Source organism: Aphelocoma coerulescens, chromosome 2 (assembly GCF_041296385.1).
Source record: "Aphelocoma coerulescens isolate FSJ_1873_10779 chromosome 2, UR_Acoe_1.0, whole genome shotgun sequence".
NCBI classification, from domain to species: Eukaryota; Metazoa; Chordata; class Aves; order Passeriformes; family Corvidae; genus Aphelocoma; species Aphelocoma coerulescens.
Window position 1 is genome coordinate 134,774,175 of NC_091015.1, and position 17,589 is coordinate 134,791,763.

The 17,589-nt window shown below is 37.5% G+C and overlaps 1 long non-coding RNA gene across 10 annotated transcripts in view; it reads right to left on the bottom strand.

Moving 5' to 3' along the window:
• The window catches only part of LOC138105206 (uncharacterized), a 62,970-nt gene that overhangs the window by 24,359 nt on the left and 21,022 nt on the right, over nucleotides 1-17,589 (bottom strand). For 5 of the 10 annotated variants that reach the window (XR_011148417.1, XR_011148415.1, XR_011148410.1 and 2 more), the window contains exon 1: nucleotides 17,276-17,383. The exons of 2 other annotated variants lie outside the window; for them this stretch is intronic. This is a non-coding gene — a long non-coding RNA (uncharacterized lncRNA). Of the gene's footprint in view, nucleotides 1-11,743; nucleotides 11,816-17,262; nucleotides 17,384-17,589 lie in introns of those variants that run through there. 3 more of the 10 variants (XR_011148412.1, XR_011148413.1, XR_011148414.1) reach the window with 3 other exon arrangements.

Consider the following 17,589-nt stretch of genomic DNA (forward strand, 5'->3'; position numbering starts at 1 on the left):
CTCTTGAACTCAGACCAGAGTAGGGTTTCAAGTTAATGATGTAGAAAAATGTATTTGTATTTACCTCATATCTGGAAAGTCTGTATGTGAGTGAATCAGGTTGTACCCTACCTTGGTAAGTGGCATTTATGTACCCAGGTCAAGCATATACTCATATTACTGTTCCAATTGTAATTCACTTCTAAAGTCCTTAACCTGCATTGGCTCTGGTGTCACTCAGGAGGGTATGAATCAGAAATAAACCCAAACCCAGTGATACACAGTTCCACAGTGATAAGAGCAAAGTTACTCTTCCTCAGATGGGCATGCACCTTGACATCCACATCCCTGTGGTTTAAATATTTTTTCTAGGAATGAACAATCACTTTTTTTTCTTGTTTCAGTCTAGTTTTGACTGTCAAAAACCAACCTTGAGTGTGCATTGCACAGAAGTACAGAAACTTTAGAGAGGCTCATTATTATGAATTTTGTAAGAACTGGAATAGGAAGAAATCTCTTCAATATAAAGACATTATATTATGATTGCTCTACTCTTAAAAGATTATCTGAAGAAAAATAATGTCCCAAACTGTGGTATTGAAATAAGTGTTTTATATTAATTTTCTACTCCAAGGAATGAGCAAACATTAAAATGAGTAATTTAAATTACTCAATAAAAAAACATTTCTTGAATAGACCAATTGTTCTTTAAAATGAAACGAAAAAGGCAACTACCATAACTACTCATTGCTCTCCATAAAAGTACAATATTTTTTCATCATAAAGAAAATCACTTCAAGGATTTAACTTAAAGTATTTTAATTTCTAAAACTAGACCATTTTCCTACCCCTTGAAATAAAAAAGCTTAAGAATTATATAGGAGCTTAATTTGTTATATGAAAAGACTTAACCTCTTTATCTCTAGAGAATTCTTATTTCTCAAGCTATGGATGTTCTATTTTATATACTCCAAACAGTAGGCATGTATGAGCAGGCAGGTTAACTTTTTCTTACACATTATTTGGGGACAAAAGTTAAGCATGTGGTGGCTATATCTTAAAACAGAGCTCTCATGAGTGTCAAAGATGATCTTTTCCTAATTTCAGATGTGTATTTAGCATTTGCTTTACTATTTCAGTGTTGGATTGTAGGCATCTTTTGCATGGATGAACAAAGGCAGGGAGGAACAAGGACAGTCATCTTTGTGTGGCCCGTACAATTGCACTTACTTAGTTTAAGGAAGGAAGTGAGGTCTGTGACCTTGCCGTACTCCACACTGTGGAGGGTACACCATCCTAAAGGCAAACATTAATTGGAAGCCTGTTTTGGTTAGGAAAGGAAAGACACAAAAATTGGGTTTATGTGAAGGAAGCAGAAGGAGAAGTGAAGGGGAAAGCCAGTGGGGGTAGGTGGTTAGTGGGAAGCACTAAGTGTAATGTCTGTGTTGTTCAGGACTGTGGGACTGTGTTAGGGGCAGACTTTGAACATGATGTGCAAGGACAACACAACAAAACCAGCCCATTTTTTGAAGGGCTGACAGTGTAAATTCTTGGCTGCAGAATGGCTCTGGACAGATTTGAAGAGAGAAGGAGAGAGAGAACGGGCTTACATTTGTTGCAGTTCAAGACACATAGCCCTTATCACCTAATGCATTTTTAGATAATATAACTTTGAAATGGGTTTCTGATAGATGTTCTCCACTGCCCATTCCTGCCTGCTGACCAGCATCCTCGCCCCTGTGGTGGGTATTCTCCAGCTGCCCCTTCACACTGGGTGCAGCTGCTGTTGCATAGTTAATTCCCCTTTATGTACCTTTCTCTTGCCATTGAAGGCAATAGTAATTAACGCCCCCTCCCCCCCCCCCCCAACCCGAGTCTACCTTTTCTTTTTCTCCCTGGTTCTGGTTTTGCTGCTGCTAGCTCCCCATTTACCCTGGAAAGGCCTTTCAGACCCAAGCATCCTCCAAGAAATATTATCTATCAACTGGAATATTATCTGAAGAAGACGTCTGGTTTATTGTCCCTACCTAATATAATTGTTCCCAAGTACACTTGCACATCTGTTAAGTATTTATGTGTTAAGGGTTCCCCCTTGCCCCAAAGTGACTGAATTTAGAGGTATTCTGCAGGTGACAAGTTTGCATGCTACAGAGGCACAATGAGGTGTGAACTGTTCAATTGCTAGGAGGGAAGAAAAATTATTATAACCTGCATTGTTTAGAAAGCTTTATATTTGGAAATCATATACTCTAACCCCCTTCCAGGTAATTAATTGGTGGTAAGGAGCCAATAGAGGAAGTGGATGACTTTTGGTACTCATACACTATTTTACTTCCCACACATGTCTGCATCATAACCAAAAGCATCTGAACATAAAAGATTCTGCAGCATCTTCAGAAACATCAGTAAGCCTCAGTAAAATAGCTGAACCTTGACTCAGCCCCTTAGGAACTGTTATAAAACCATTTTTGTGAAGTAAAGTAGAAGGATGGGTGGGAAAAAGAAAAACAGATTTTGTCACTCCTGAAATATGCTCAGATTCAACCTTCACTAACCCCATTGTGTAAAACATACTGAAAATTATTAAGAGAAAGCTTGCAAGTGTAAATACTTATTCTCAATGAAATCAACACCATCAAACTGATTTGTAACTATTCCCTTAATACTGCTATAAACTTTACTGCAGTGAAAACACTGGCTATACAGATTGCTTTCCTCTTCCTCAGGATGTGTTTCACCTTTGTGGCATTGCCACTATAAATCTCATGGTCCAACAACCCCTTGTCTGCAAGTGATTTCAAGCACTATCATAAAAACGAAACAGACAGACTTAATTTGAGTTCCAGACTTAAGGAAACTCAACTAAAATATTAGCATAATTTCACTGAAGACGGAGGAAATTGTTAAAATATGTGTATTAGAGAGTGTCTGCAATTCAATACATCTCTTAGCTGGCTCTTGGGTGCCACCCAGTGATTGATTTAACAGCAGGTTTGTAATGGTGTCTGTGGTGCACCACAGGCCACGTTAAGAAGCAGCACTGATCACAGGAGATCAAAAACAAAACGTTAGGAAGTATAAGAGATTCATGGCATGTTAAATCTGAACCTGCGAATAATAAGCTCTGTCTGATGGATTTAGTGCTTGGAGAATTTCTATGTTGAACAATACTCCTATTTGTTTCACGTGGGGACTGACTGATTAGGCAACCATTGTGCATGTTTCTTCCTGAAAGAAATTAGGGAAGCTTGTAGTCCTTTGATTTGTTGTACTTTCCTTTTTTGGAAAAATATCTAATTATTTTTTTAAGAGAATAGTAAAATTCTAAAAATAACCAAAACAAGACCAAAAATATAACAAAGTTGTTTTCATGCAGAAAAAGTACATGTTTTTCTGATGATCATTCTTTAAATAATGTAAAACCTTTGGAAGAAAAGTCCTAGTTAAATACTAAAAGATGTGTGATGGAAATCTGCTAAAACAACTGGTCCTGAAATTGAAAAGTCCTTTCCAGTGACCCTGCGTGAGAGTATGCTCTTGTCCCAAGAAAATGTGATGGTGCACTGACTGCTGCCCTGGATCACAGGTCTTTATAGGCAATTGATGACAACAGTTTAGAAATACTGATGTGAAAAAGATTTCTCCTAAAGAGAGCTTTTTAATCCCACAGAGAAGGCACAATGCTTTCTACTGTTATAATCAGAAAGACGAGTATTTTTTGAAGTGGAGGACTTGAAACAATCTCTCTCAAAGCACAGCTGATTCATCAATACTGAAGTTTTAATTGATGGTAAGATGTGTTTCACAAAGTGAGGCTGCAACTGAAACTAGGATGGTTCTGGTGCAAAAATAATTAGGTGAAAGAAGTAGAATTAATAACCAGAATGAACACTTCTTGTCTCGAAACTTATTGCTCCTTAGAGCTGGAGAAAAGATTACACAGGGACAGAGTAAAAGGGTTTTACCCTGTGTCCCAGCACAATGTCTGCCTGCTGTGCTACATACCTGCATCTCTGCAACTCTCTTTGCTAAAATATTTTGCAGAAGCTTAAAATTTTACATACACTCTCCAACTTTAAACTGAAAATCTCTCTCTTTCTCTTATGTTCATGCTAGCTGGGGTAGGTAGGAGCTACCAAATTAATAAATTAATTAAGTATAAATGAATGCCAGGAAATGAAGGACTGTGGCCCTAATTCCATATACCATGAAACAGCATGTTCTTTGTGGTTTCTTAGAAGGCTTAACAGTTTATTGGTTAAGGAGACAACTTTATCTAGAGATTTAGCATTAGATAGCATTTCTTGTACAGTATTTTTCATTACAGAAGTCCGTTTGATAGAAGAAAAGCAAAAATGTGTTTTGAGTAGACTGTTAAGTGACCAGCAGGTCCAATGTTAGCACCTTCCCTTTCCAAGCAAAGAGGGAGGTTTTGAATTGAATACCTTTGGGCTGCAAGGAGAGAACAGGATTCTGTCAGCCTAATCTCATTATACATGTAGCCATTACAGTCAAAATGAGTTTCCTCTGCCTTAGTTTAGGTTGGAGTCAAAGGCAGTTCTCAGAGGAAAAGGGTCATTACATTAAGGTAGTAAGTTACTAAATTGAGCTTCCCATTATACTGGGGTATACACATTTATATTTTCTTTAACCATAGGGAGATGAGATGAATAATTTGGGTATTGTTTACTAATTGGAGTCGGACATTATGTTCTGATGAATCAAAAAAAAAAAAAAAAAAGAATAGACAATAAAATGAAATATACAAAATGTTAATTGTACAAGAAGTGGTTTGGGGCCAAGATTTTGTTCAGAACACCCCCACACTTTGAGAAGATGCAGCATTAAGCCAGCAATTTGTGGCTCAGGCTCATCTTAAATGAAGTGAAATGAATAAATACATGTCATAGAAATCAATATTCTTTTGGCCACGGTCCTACAAACATATGAGAATAATTTTGTGCATGTGAGTTCAATTAGATTATTCATATGCACAGTGTTAACTCAGATATGCAAGTGTTTGCACTATTGGAATCCCAGTTTATGGATGTTCACAAGAGCCAAAATCTACAAGGAAAAGCTCAGATACCACAAATGTTCACGCAAGTGAGTATTTGTGCAGAGGTCCTTTTGTACTCACAGGCATGAAGATGCCCATTTTGCAAATCAAGAAAGGCCAAGTCTCACATTTTGCAATTTTTACATGCTTAAATAATTCATTTGATTGAGCATAATTAAATATTAATTTATTTGATGGCCAACAGAGAAATCTTTTATTAAATATGTAATGGATTTGATATATCTTGCCTAAATTTTAAGCAATTCACATGAATTCAAAAATTTTTTTTCCCCTTTGCATCAGTCTGTAAGAAATTTTGAGCCATCCCAACCTAGATTCATGCTTTCTTGCAAATGTGCAAAAAATTGCAGTACCATGTTGAAAACACTTTTTTGTATTGAAAAATTAATCATAGGGAAGTAACTGTGGCATGGTGTAAAGTGGGCTGTGCAAGGGTTGGGGCCTTGGCCCAGGAGACCTGGCTACATGTACAAAAGGAACTTCCAGGGAAATGTGAGGAAAATAACATCCTTCCTTGTCTTTTTCTGTCTTTCTCTGAAAAAGGGAGGCACAGTAGTCTTTTCTATCATGTGAGGGTCAAGAGCAGAGGCTGAAGGAAGTTCTTTCTCTTCAAGCAGGCAAACAGTGCATCACTCATTCAAGAAACAGTCAAAATCCCTTAGTTAATGACGAAACAATTAAAAAATAACATCTAAAATTACAGGCCTCATAAAAGTGCAGCCAAGGGCGCAAACTAATGTTTTACTGAGTTTTGCATCAAAACCCAAGGGTATAGCGAGCATGACTGTACATTAGTGGGGTGACATTTTGTGTGTGACAAAGAGAAGAAGAATTTATAACGCTAGGAGAATGCTGGAACAAGTCCTGTAAGTGGCTGACAAAGGAAATGTTTGAAGGAGTTTTTCAGTTAGGTCCTGGCTCGAAGAGGTACAGAGTTCTCTGCAAAAAAATCTTTGCTTTGCTTTGCTTTTTGGCCTTTGTCTGCAAGGATAAGGGACTTTGCATACTCTTCAGGACAGAACAAAAATCATTGCATTCTATTATAGAATCAAAGAATCATATCATTCCTTCTTCTCAAGGCAAAAAGAAAATGCAAGAAATTAAACCTGAGGCAGCCACACGAGATGCAAATGATGTGTCAGATTTAAGAGGATGTAGGAGACCATACACTATGGGGCTGTCTTGCAAGAGTATTTACCTGTGTGATCACCTCTGGCTCAAGACAAAGGTGGTAGCTGTGTTCCTAAATTACTCACTGGTCCACTCAGTCACTGCTGAGAGTTTTCAGTCCCTCTGTCCATGAAGGACCAGATTAAAGCTGCAGAAAACGGAATGCAGGACTACAGCAAGCTTCCTCTTGTACAGGGTAGTCACCAATACTTGGCTGCAGTGTCTCACCTCAGCCACATGTAACTTAAATAGGTGTGATAAAGACACTGTAAATTCCTCAGCAAAATATGCTTTAGATCAATGTGTTATTGAATCATTGTTTATCCTTGAGAAACACTATGTTAGCATAAAACTTTCCCCCTATCTCTCCAACATCTGCTAACTAAAATTGCTGAAGTCTTTTTTTCCTTTCCCAGTTTTTCAAACTAATATTGATTTTACTTCAGCTAAAAATAGTTCAGTGGGAAAATGTCATTCAGAGGTGCCAGCTGACTAAAGAAGAAAAAGGAAAACATCTCGTAAAACACAGAGTAGAACTGAAAATTAAATTTTGATATTATTCTGCTACTCTCAGTGGATTATGTTAAATTTTATATGCAAGGAAGTATGTATGATAAAATGTTGCTATGATTCCTCTTTATTGTAGTGCTGAGGAAAATTTTGTTGGAAAGATTGTTTTTAAAACTGAAAAAACATAGCAGATTTATTTTAGTTTTGTCTACCAAGATCCATACATTTCATGGTAACTTTGCAGTGAAGCATACTAAAGAGGCACCAAATTCAATAGAGTCTGACCCTCACTCTGACAGTTTTTGGGCTAGCCTGAGATATGTTTAAAGCAATACTCATTTTACTAGAACACCACACTGCATCCGCTCCTACCATAAGAGATCACATGCTTTAATGCCATTCATTGTTGTCAGTGTTGTCTATTGAAACCTTCTTCCAGAACAAATCTCCTTCCTTTAGAAATGAGGTTTTATCACTCCAGCTTCTGCACCCTGCCTTGCCTTGGCTAGTCCCTTTCCTGGAAGCAGGACAACAAACCCGCTCAAACCAGGTCTCTTTCTCTACTTGGAAACTGTGAACACAAGGAAGTTTGCTGTTCAGGCCATCCAGTGGTGAGTAAAGTGGTTCCCAGAAATGAGCTGCCTGCCTTGACTGGCTGATGTTATGCTTGCTTTGCCTTTTCATCTTTCTCACAGGAAGAGAAGTTTAGGCACAGAGTGTTTTTTAGGTATGGTTTTATTTGCTTCATTGTGCACAAGACTGTGTCTCTCTGCTGTTAATGGTGGTAAGATTGGAGGAACCTGCATTGGAGATAAATAGAACAGTACAGGGTCGTATTTTGCAGTCTTGAAAGGAATTTTGTTCTCTCTGCAGATGAATTTTACACCTATGTAGGAAGCTATGTAGTTCTGAGTTTTGAGTTTTAATATTGACAATTATCTTGTACAAAGCAGTACTCGAGATATGAGGAAACAGGCTTACTAAAAACCTTATGGATATCTGCTGAGCATTTGAAGTAATAAGTATCTTTGCTTTCCTGGATAGTCTGTGGGAACTTAATGTCTGTGTGGATCACATCAAAGATATGCTAAATTTACTAATGGCTGTGCTACTGGGTCCTCTAGCTTTCTGGAAGTGGTCCAAGGCTGAATACTTAGGAATGGCACCAGTATAGAAAGTTACTTCACATGATACTGGTCCCTCTCTTACGGCTTCTGGCAATTTACTGCTTGGGGATTTCTTGAGCTGAAAGTTGAATCTGCATTGTTGTACTTAGGAAGAGTTGGCAGACTTCTGTTATGTACATTTGTTTCATCTAGCTATTAAACATTTCCTATTTTTGATATTTACTATGTCCTGCGGTAACTGAATACAAAAAAATTGCTTCTGAGAGTGCTTCTTTTAAAACTTCTGACTTGTCATTTTTCTTGGTGTGCTCAATTTTGGCATCAGGAAGGCACTCTGGAGAGTAGAAAACAAGCCTGATGTGCTTCTACCAGCCAGTGTTGGTTGAAAGCTACACTTGAGTTCCACATTTAGTCTTAACTAGTGCATTGTTCCCATAGCCCTGGGATGCATCTATAAATTAGCAGATAAGGGGTGTAGAGGCAAATACAAATGAAGGGAAAGTCCACATTGCTCAGCCCTCAGTTTAAAGAGTAGCTACTGAGATTCTTTGCCATCACAGATGGATTAAATGATCCATCCTTGAACTTACAAGACCGTAATCCATTATTGAAATCCCGTGTACAAATTAATTTTATCATCTGAAATACAGAGCATCATCCTAAAGACTTCAGAGAGAAAGAAATTTACACCTCTCCCCAGTCTTCTTGGTTGAAAAGTGGATGGGGAATAAGACAATTCCTCCCCACCTCCTAAGGTTGTCCCATCTCTAAAGGCAAGCAACACCTTTGTGACTGTTCAGGCTGGTCGGACCTGAATATTTTTGGTTCTGCTTGGGCCATTCTATGGTGTTTTCTTTTCAAAAAAGGAAAAATGTTATTGCTGAAATAGACTTTTCTTGGTTTGTAACATTCTGCTAGTAGGCATCACTGTGTCAAGTCTCTCTCTTTGACATCACCAACTCTGTATGAATTAAATGTGTCTTTCTTTGGAAAAACTCTACTGCTTCTTGCCTATACTTTAAACACTGATTTGTTGACCGTGTATAAGGGATATAAGTGTATAAGTAATGTCTCCAGTTACTATTTGAGAAATTTGTCTACTGTAAATGAGTTGGAATAAAGCCTTTCATTTATGGGTATCCTCTGTAATATGGCACTGGTAAAAGCCTAGCTAGAGACCAGACCACCCACTAACTCAACACAGGCCACTGCATGACTGACTAATACTAGAGACATGCAAGGAAGAAGTCTTATTTCTCTCTGCAGATCTTAAAATCTGTCCAGTTGTCTGTTGTCTCTGCTTTTTATTGCCATGCAAAGTTCAAAACTGGAAAAAGTTTTCTGTTAGTTCTAACCCCACACACTGCCCAAGCGTTATTGACAAATGCTTTCAACTGTAGTGGCAGTGCTGAGCGTGAGTATTGCCTACCTCCACAGTTATATTTGTTCTGTTCTTTCTGAATTTGAAGGCAATAAAGACTTAAGTTAAGAAAGTCACATACTTAGAATGCAGCGATGGTGTGACTCTTCACCATACTATCAATGTATCGGTACCTGTATCGGGAGGATTAAGTTATGTTATGGAAAAAACAATACTGTCTCAAATAAAGTTACCTGCTAAAATCAACACTAGACCTTTTTCTATCTGTGTTAAACTCTGGTAGCCAGATAAAGTAGCCTTTTTCACTTATCTCCTACTCTAACCAAAATAGCTTCTACTTCTCCCTGATGTAAGGTGTAATATACCAAATCAGTATTACCAACTGTACAAAAGTATAGTATACAAGAATGCAGAACAAAATATACTGTGTTTGAAGTTGAAAAGGTAAGATACATCTGAAAAGTGAGGTTAATGTTCAAAATGTCATTGCAACAGTATTGAAATGGATGAGAAGAGTTGAATGTTTGTCTAATCAAATACCCAGAACGCCCACCCCTTTGAATGTTTCAGTAGTGAATCCTGCCTGTTGGACTTCTTAAGTCCATTTGTTAGCTTTGTTCTTTGGGAAGCTCTACAACCTATTTTATAATACAGTATCGCACGACTGGAAGATTGCCTCAAAAAGGAAAGGTCAGCACTTTAAGGTCAGCACAACTTCATTTGCATATGTTTAGAATCTAAATGTTTGCTTGTGTGTGCAAGAGTGCATGCCTTTTTATGACCAACCATACTGAAAGTTTGGAGCTTTTCAGTCCACATTTGGAAACAGGAGCAAAGCGCTATTAGAGGTTATGTCTTTCTGTATTCCCTGACACACTTGGGTACACATGAAGAGAATGCAGAATTAACATGAATCTGCATATTATAGAACAGATACAAAAACTATATAAATTGATGCACAAAGGTTTACTGAAACAGCATTAAAATGGATGAAAACAGACAAATGTTTATCTGATGAGTGATATTGAAAACTTGCACCTTTGAATGTTTTGGCTGCAAAGACTGACAATGATAAATCACTTTCCAGCAGCTGTGGACAGCTGTTTAAGTCTGGGGTCTAGAGAGCTTAATTGGGGAAGTGTGTTATAAAATTAAAGTGCCAATGGCTCATTAAGTTATGTGATGACTTTGTGTGGCAGGCCAATAATACTGCATTCCAGGCTTTGGGAAAAGACATTCCTAACTCTCTGTTAATTAAGGGCTTGTTGAAGAATGCAGGTTTGCCCAACTGCAGTGTTTTCATAGGAGAGCATCTGTAAAAGAAAACTCAGAGGGAGAACCTATTTACAAGTAAGAGTTTATTGCAGCTAGAGGAGATTTTTACCTCTTTATATCCTGATGCCCGGGCATGTTTACCTTGTTTATAAACTACTGGGATGCCTATGCAAAGAAAAGACTATCAAACCTGCTTTGATAAATAACCATTTTTCTGAAGAGAGTAAACTATTACTAACATAGACACAATAATAAAAATATTCCACCCAAACATTAACACTCTCCCCCAGCACAGAGAAAAAAATAGGTTTTCCAGGATGACCAGAGGATTAAAAAACAGAGACATGAGGGAAGTGGAGTGGGGTGGAGGAGGTAAAGTATATTACAGCCATAAGGATTATTTGCATGAATATGTTGTCATCTTTTAAATATCTTGTTTACATTGATTTGTTTATATAGAAGGAATTATACTTGTCTATTTAAATCTCTAGTGAGATATAAAGCAAGGATGAATGACCCTTGCTAGCAACGGTATGGATTGTAGAACGGTGATGGGGGACTGTCAACTCAGAGTTAGTTTGCAATCTGATTGCAAACATGCTGGCTACTGCCTGTGCTAAATGCAACCAGCTTCACAATCCCTCCTCTCTGCAGGGTTTAGAGGACCACCAAGCACGGGCCAGAAGATTTTACCTTGTCACTGTTAGACTGCTAAGGCCACAACTCCATATGGCAATTTGGCTTAGAGACAGACTGGGACATGTTGTCTGTCATACCAGACCTGTATGAGCTTCCTAAAATAAATATGAGTACAAAAGCGCTGAAGAAAGGACCAAAATGTGAACAATGTGAGAGGGATGATAACACCAAATTATTAAGCAGCCTTTCAAGTGCCAATGTGGAAATTTGAGACCCATTCTCATAATTTCTTTCATTTCTCCACCTTAATATTTTCCTTTGCATTTTCAAACTGTAGAACATAAAGCTCATTCATGCCTCTGTCTTATTCTTGAACTGCTGACTTGCATTGCTTGGGATTTTCCATTCACCATTTCTGCACAAGTCTTTGATAACATTTAACTTGTGTTGCATTAAGATGGGAAAACTTAGTATCTATTTATCTGTTTGCCTCAATCTAAACATCATTTTCTGATAAGGTCAGCTACACACAACATCTTGCCTGGAGTTAATAGAGGCTTGATATTAAAGATTCACACTTACCTAGTCATAAATCTGAAATAATGCAAATTCAGTGTAGTTATCAGGATCTCTATCAGCAGAAAAGAGTTTGTCCTGAAAATGCAGCAATGAAAAGGACACTTGAAGATGTTTAAATAAAGGTGTTTTAATGAAGGTTTGGAGCATAGCTGTCATTCTTTAAAATTGTGATGGAAAAGGGAGAATTTGCACATATGCCAAGAGAATTTTCTCTGCAAATTGATTATTGACTGTCTTGATAATAGGCTGCACATCAATTTTATTGCTAAGTGCAAGATTGACTTCACTACTGAATTTGAAGCATCATGATCCTGGTTAAAAAATCAGCAGCTGCTTCTGCTGAAAAAAACCCAAACTTTGTAGAAGCTAGGAAATTTTTTATTTTATCGTAGTCTTTCCTGTAAAACTAATTCTGCAGAGTCTATTTCTTCATGAGTCTAAAGACCAGCTGATGTGTTTGTTCACACTTTTCTGTTCTGTGAGCTATTTATTGCTGCTTGTAAAGTTTGAATGGGTATACTGTAAATATTTTCACAGAAGGTAAAATAGTCCTTATGTGGCATTTAATGAAAATAATTCCATATTCTGTCTGTCCCCTAGAAATATATAACACAGAATGAACCTCAATACTGATGTGGGTGTATTATATATGTATATATATATATATGTATATATGTATATAGTGTTTTGGGTTGTTTTTTCACTGAGGGGAATATTGTTTACTCCAGTTTTTCAGTTCTAAGATTTCTATATTGTGACAATCATCCTTGTGGATGCTAAGAGCTTGTTGAGCTCCCTCCCTTGGGAACTTGTTGATGCATCTCACTAATCAACAGATGACAATGCTGTTGAACAATACAAGTTGAAGTACCTGTACCTCTAGTGAACTTTTGGCAGAATTATGCTCTCCCGTGCATTAGTTAAAACACTTGATACTGGAGTATGTGGCCATTCTCCTTCACAGTATTCTGTCCAGTATTTTCAAGACAGAGGATGCAACTGTGGTCATATCTTTGCTGCTATTTAAACTTTGGACAGGTACCAAGGTCTGATTTGCCAATATCTATTTGTATTTGAAAGTCTCTCAGGAGACACTCTTGGTCTCTCAAGGAATAATTTAAGCCCTGTCATTTTCCAAAATAGCCACTGTCACCTCTCATGAAAATAAAATTTGAGGAGGCAAAATTTCAGTGCTAAAGGTGCCCTTTTACATCCTTTATTTGTTAACTAACATGGTTCCAGCAAAGGCCAAGTACAGCCTGGCTCTGTTTCAATGCAAATAACATCAGTCAGCTCAAATTTCTCTCAGCAATGAATTAATCTAATCTTTCTGACTCTGTGCTGACACAGATGAAGAGCTGTCACAGGGAGATGTAATCATGTCAGGTGAAGGATTATGATAAACTGATGAGATGTGGTAGCTGTTAAAATGCTACTGCTCTTTTGCAAGTGAGTGACTGACTACAGGCTGAGTTTCTGTGTGGTTCACTCCATTATTTTCCATCCACACAGGCTTTAAGGAGGGAATGCACATCCTCTCTGTGGGCTGGGCATTTCAGGCATGTGCTTCGTCCTTGTAAAAGGACCTGACCCTGGCCAAAGTGTATAACAGGTACAGAAAGCAGAGTTGATGCATAGCCAAGCATATTCTGCAGGCATGTCCTACAGATAAATTTGAGCTGAACACTGCAAAATAGGAATGCAGCAACCTCTTCAAACTCAAGTCAACAAAAATGACAAGGCTTTCTTGGACTTTTCTTAGTGTAAAAAGAATATGAACTGTTCTCTGTTATATTTGGATTTACTAAAGAATGTGTGTTGCATTCCACATAATTCATGGTTTCAGCATTCTGTATTTTCCATCTCACTCTAAATTATTAAGAGGACCTCAATGTTCATTTTCAGAGATATTAAAAAGAAATAAATTTTCTAGCTATTGTAATACATTCTTAAAAGAAACTTCAGAATTCTCTGTGATTACAAAAAAGGAATTTGCAGGTGCTTGGGCAGCCTGAATATACCAAAAATATAATAAACTAGAATATCAAATCATTATGTCTGGTGCTCTGGATTAAAATTTATATATTTTAAAGAAAAATAGCATGAAGATTAAAATGAAAGTTCAGAATAGCACCAACAAAAATCATATTGAAAGAAAAAAGATACAATGCATTTTCCAGCTTTGCAAAATGAATGATAAATTGGAAAGGAGACCGGGGAAAAGTGAAAGAGTTACTTAAAGGTCAAGTTCATCTTTGGGGCTGTAACCATATTCGCCTTTGGTTATGTTTGCTCTTGAACTGGGGAACTTCAAAAGAACAGACTGGTGACTGACATTGTGCAGACAGGGAGGCATTAAGGCTTCTTAAGCTGATTTTGATGATATTCAGCTATTTGACAACATACTCCTCTTAACATACTTGGCAATCAGAACAAAAACAAAGAGGTTTTCTTTTGCAGCATGGCTTCCTGAGCAATTGTCAAAGTTTTTAATCTAATAGAATATCCTTTGCAGTAATCCCTTTCACTTTTACTTCACTCCTTTCAGTGTGGACCTGGAAGAATACACAAAGGAATTTTCATGGTCTTTCTGAGGTAATAATACTACTACTATGTACCCCTACATAGAGAGGAAAGTCAATGGGGACACATTAAATGTGTTGGTCATTTGAGTGAGCTAGAGGGTCATGTAGGCAAAGCCCTTACTCTACTGACATCTCTATGCAGTGGGACATACGTGCCTAACATGATGCCCACACTAGAATGTTTTTCTGTGTTGACAGCAATGGGGTAGTTGCTTTTCTGTATTGATCTGCTGTTCTGACCACAAAATCAGTTTTTCTCAGTAGTTCTGTCATTTTCTACCAACAGTGTTCATTTTGTAATGTAACAAGTAAACTGCCCTCAAGTAGACACAGTCTAAATTTTGCATGTATTTCAAAGGAAAAAAATGAACTGAAAAAAAAATATATGTGCTGAAACTATAGTTTGATAGAGACCTTAAACTAACAGATTTATAGAGTACATTAGCTTTCAAGTTTTGTTAGTTGTAGCAAACTATTATTTTTAACATATAAATTATGATATTTATGTAAGCTTAGGAATTTTCTATTAAACCAGTTTTCGAGCACTACAGAGCTTCTGTAAACTAAAACTAGATCTCTTTTTCATGGTTTTACTACTGCTTTTCCAGCACAATGTCAATCATTCTTCTCTCAGCGGTCACTAACCAGGTTATTTGTGTGTTTCCACACTGCTGCATCACAAAACATCATGCCCACTTGCCTCAAAAAGATAATATCTAACACATATGGAGACTGCCTTTGATCTCCACGGTCTATCTAGAGGTCACAGACCTGTCTTCTTCTCTCCCTCACTTCAAATAGCCCCTTTCATTTACTGTGAAACTAAACATTGGAAAGACAAAGGCAGGAAAATAAAGGCCTTGATTTAGTAGTGCTTATGCATTTGGCTATTTCAAGGTAGATTTTACTCTCCTAGGTCACAATATTAATTGCCCTGAATTTCTGCATCATGACATACTGTATTTGTTTTCACGCATGCAGCCTTCAAAATTCAAGCTGCTATTTAAATCAATATGTGCTTTGTTCATAACTTAATAACCATTAAGAGTCTACTAATCAATTTGCAATAGTCAGCACTGAATCCAGCTCTGTGGGAGTTGCATGGGAAAGTTTGGTAATTTTACTTGGGTTTTGGAAAACAGATTTTTATTTATTAACATGAAGTTGTTTACGTAGAAGGAGTACATTGGGTGTTCTTTTAAATTATTGTGAGGATAAATCGGGATGGGAAGGTGAGGAAAAAAGAGGCTACATTAGAAATCTCAAGAGTCTTAGGGAATAATTCCACACCCTATGTGGAACTACAGGTGAGCAATTATATGGTAAATGCTTTAATAGCCTTTACCAAAGGACAACATTTCTTTTTCACATGCAAAAGCCAGACATGTTTCAGTACAACCACTTTTGTTTCGAGTCAGAAAAGCAAGTAGTTACCCAAAGAAGGATTTGAGCAACATGTTCCTCAAAATCACATGTTCAAAACCCTAGTCTTGAAAATATCTCTACCTTAAAGACCTTTCAGTGTTGACCCTACTGCTCTGCAGCTCTGCTCAAGTTCTCCATGTTCTCACTCTGATGCTCAAAACTTCCTCAGGTATCACTGCTCCAATTAATTGCTGATGCTCAGTAGACACTTATAAACAGGAGCTTGTCTGCTTAACTCCCTTCAAGAAGTCAAACCAGTAGAAGTTTTCTAAGTATAATTAATGAATTAAAGTTTTGTCTGAAGTATTGTAGCAATTATTGATTTTTTATTTTTTTTTTTTTAATATTGGTTAGCTGGGAAGGATGAAATTCTCTTTTTTTTTTCAAAACCAGAGAAGTCACCCAGATTGTTTTGTCTTTAATGAGAGAAGAATCCAAGGTTCTACAGGAGAAACTCTAGCTGCGAGGTCACTGCATGTATTGTAGGAAATTTGGCATATTTCCTGTTCCTCTTCCATTAAAATTTATAGAGGCAAAGATATCTGCCTTCTTAGAAGCAAAGAGATCTCTCTGATCTCACCAATTCATGGTTAGGTTACTCAGAGTGTGCATAGTACAGCAGTCCTGCTTCTGGGTCCACCTTCTCTTACAACTATTTGGGGATTAATTCTGCATTTTATGTTAAATCTCCCTACAAAAGTTCAGATGATTTCCACTCCTTTTAGGTGGAATGTGCACTCTTTCTCTTATGATTTTGGTTTGGCCAGAAAAGTATTTCCTATGCAGTGGACACAGGAAACAGAAGATGTGTGGTTCAAAAGAGTCTCTGGATTCAGAGAACATTTCAGGGAGATGTATGAGAGCTGAAGAGGGTGAATCTGAATCTCTGGACCACCCACAGCTCATATGATGGCCTCAGTAGCTGGAATATTAATTATCAGCTGTGTCCATTAATTTTTTCTCACCTGCTCATTTTTAAAAATAAATATTAATTTGTTTTGTTCGATTATAAAAATAAGCGAGGAAAAGATTTTGTACCAGGATCACAAGCAGAGAACAAATTTTATTGGGAGATGGTGAGATTTAAAATGCTGCTCAGTGTTTTCCCAGATTTATTACCTGAAGGGTAATAATCTTCATGCCAGTCCACAGGGGTCTGTATCTCCTCTGAAAATCAAGCACCTTGCCCAGAGAGCTGGAACCCATCTGGGAGCAAGTGCCCTGGAGCAAGCACGGTGCATTCAGCATTACATCACCTATGTGACATTCTGCATTGACTTAAAGGGACTGAAAGAAAGATGCTCATATGTAATCCTCCTAGAAAAGAGCTGTGTTGGAGTGTACTCTCTGCAATAAACTGATTTGCACCATAAAAATCAAAGCAGCAGTGTGTAGAGATAGAGTTCTAGGATGGAGAAAAAGAAATTACTTTACGTACACGTAGATATTTCTGTACACACACACAGACATACCCCAACCCTTTACTTGAAATTTCCCCTATAGATCATTCACCTTCTGGGCTTACCATACAGATGGATACAGCTTTAATCCTCTTGGTCCACTGACAAACAAGAGTTACTTCAGCTTGGAGAAACTTTGTGGGACGCAACTATAAAGCTGGAACCGGAAGTATAACCAGCTTGTTTCTGTGATTATAATAAATCTCAGGTGTGTTTCTTTTTCACGATTGAGCTAATTGCTATTTCTTTAATTTGCATCAGATATCTCTTGTTAACTATCAGCCAATACATTTCTGAGCCCATCACTTCACTGTATTATTCAGGGAAGAGGTGGCAGCAGCTGATCCTAATGATCTTTCTATACACTGCCAAACTTTGC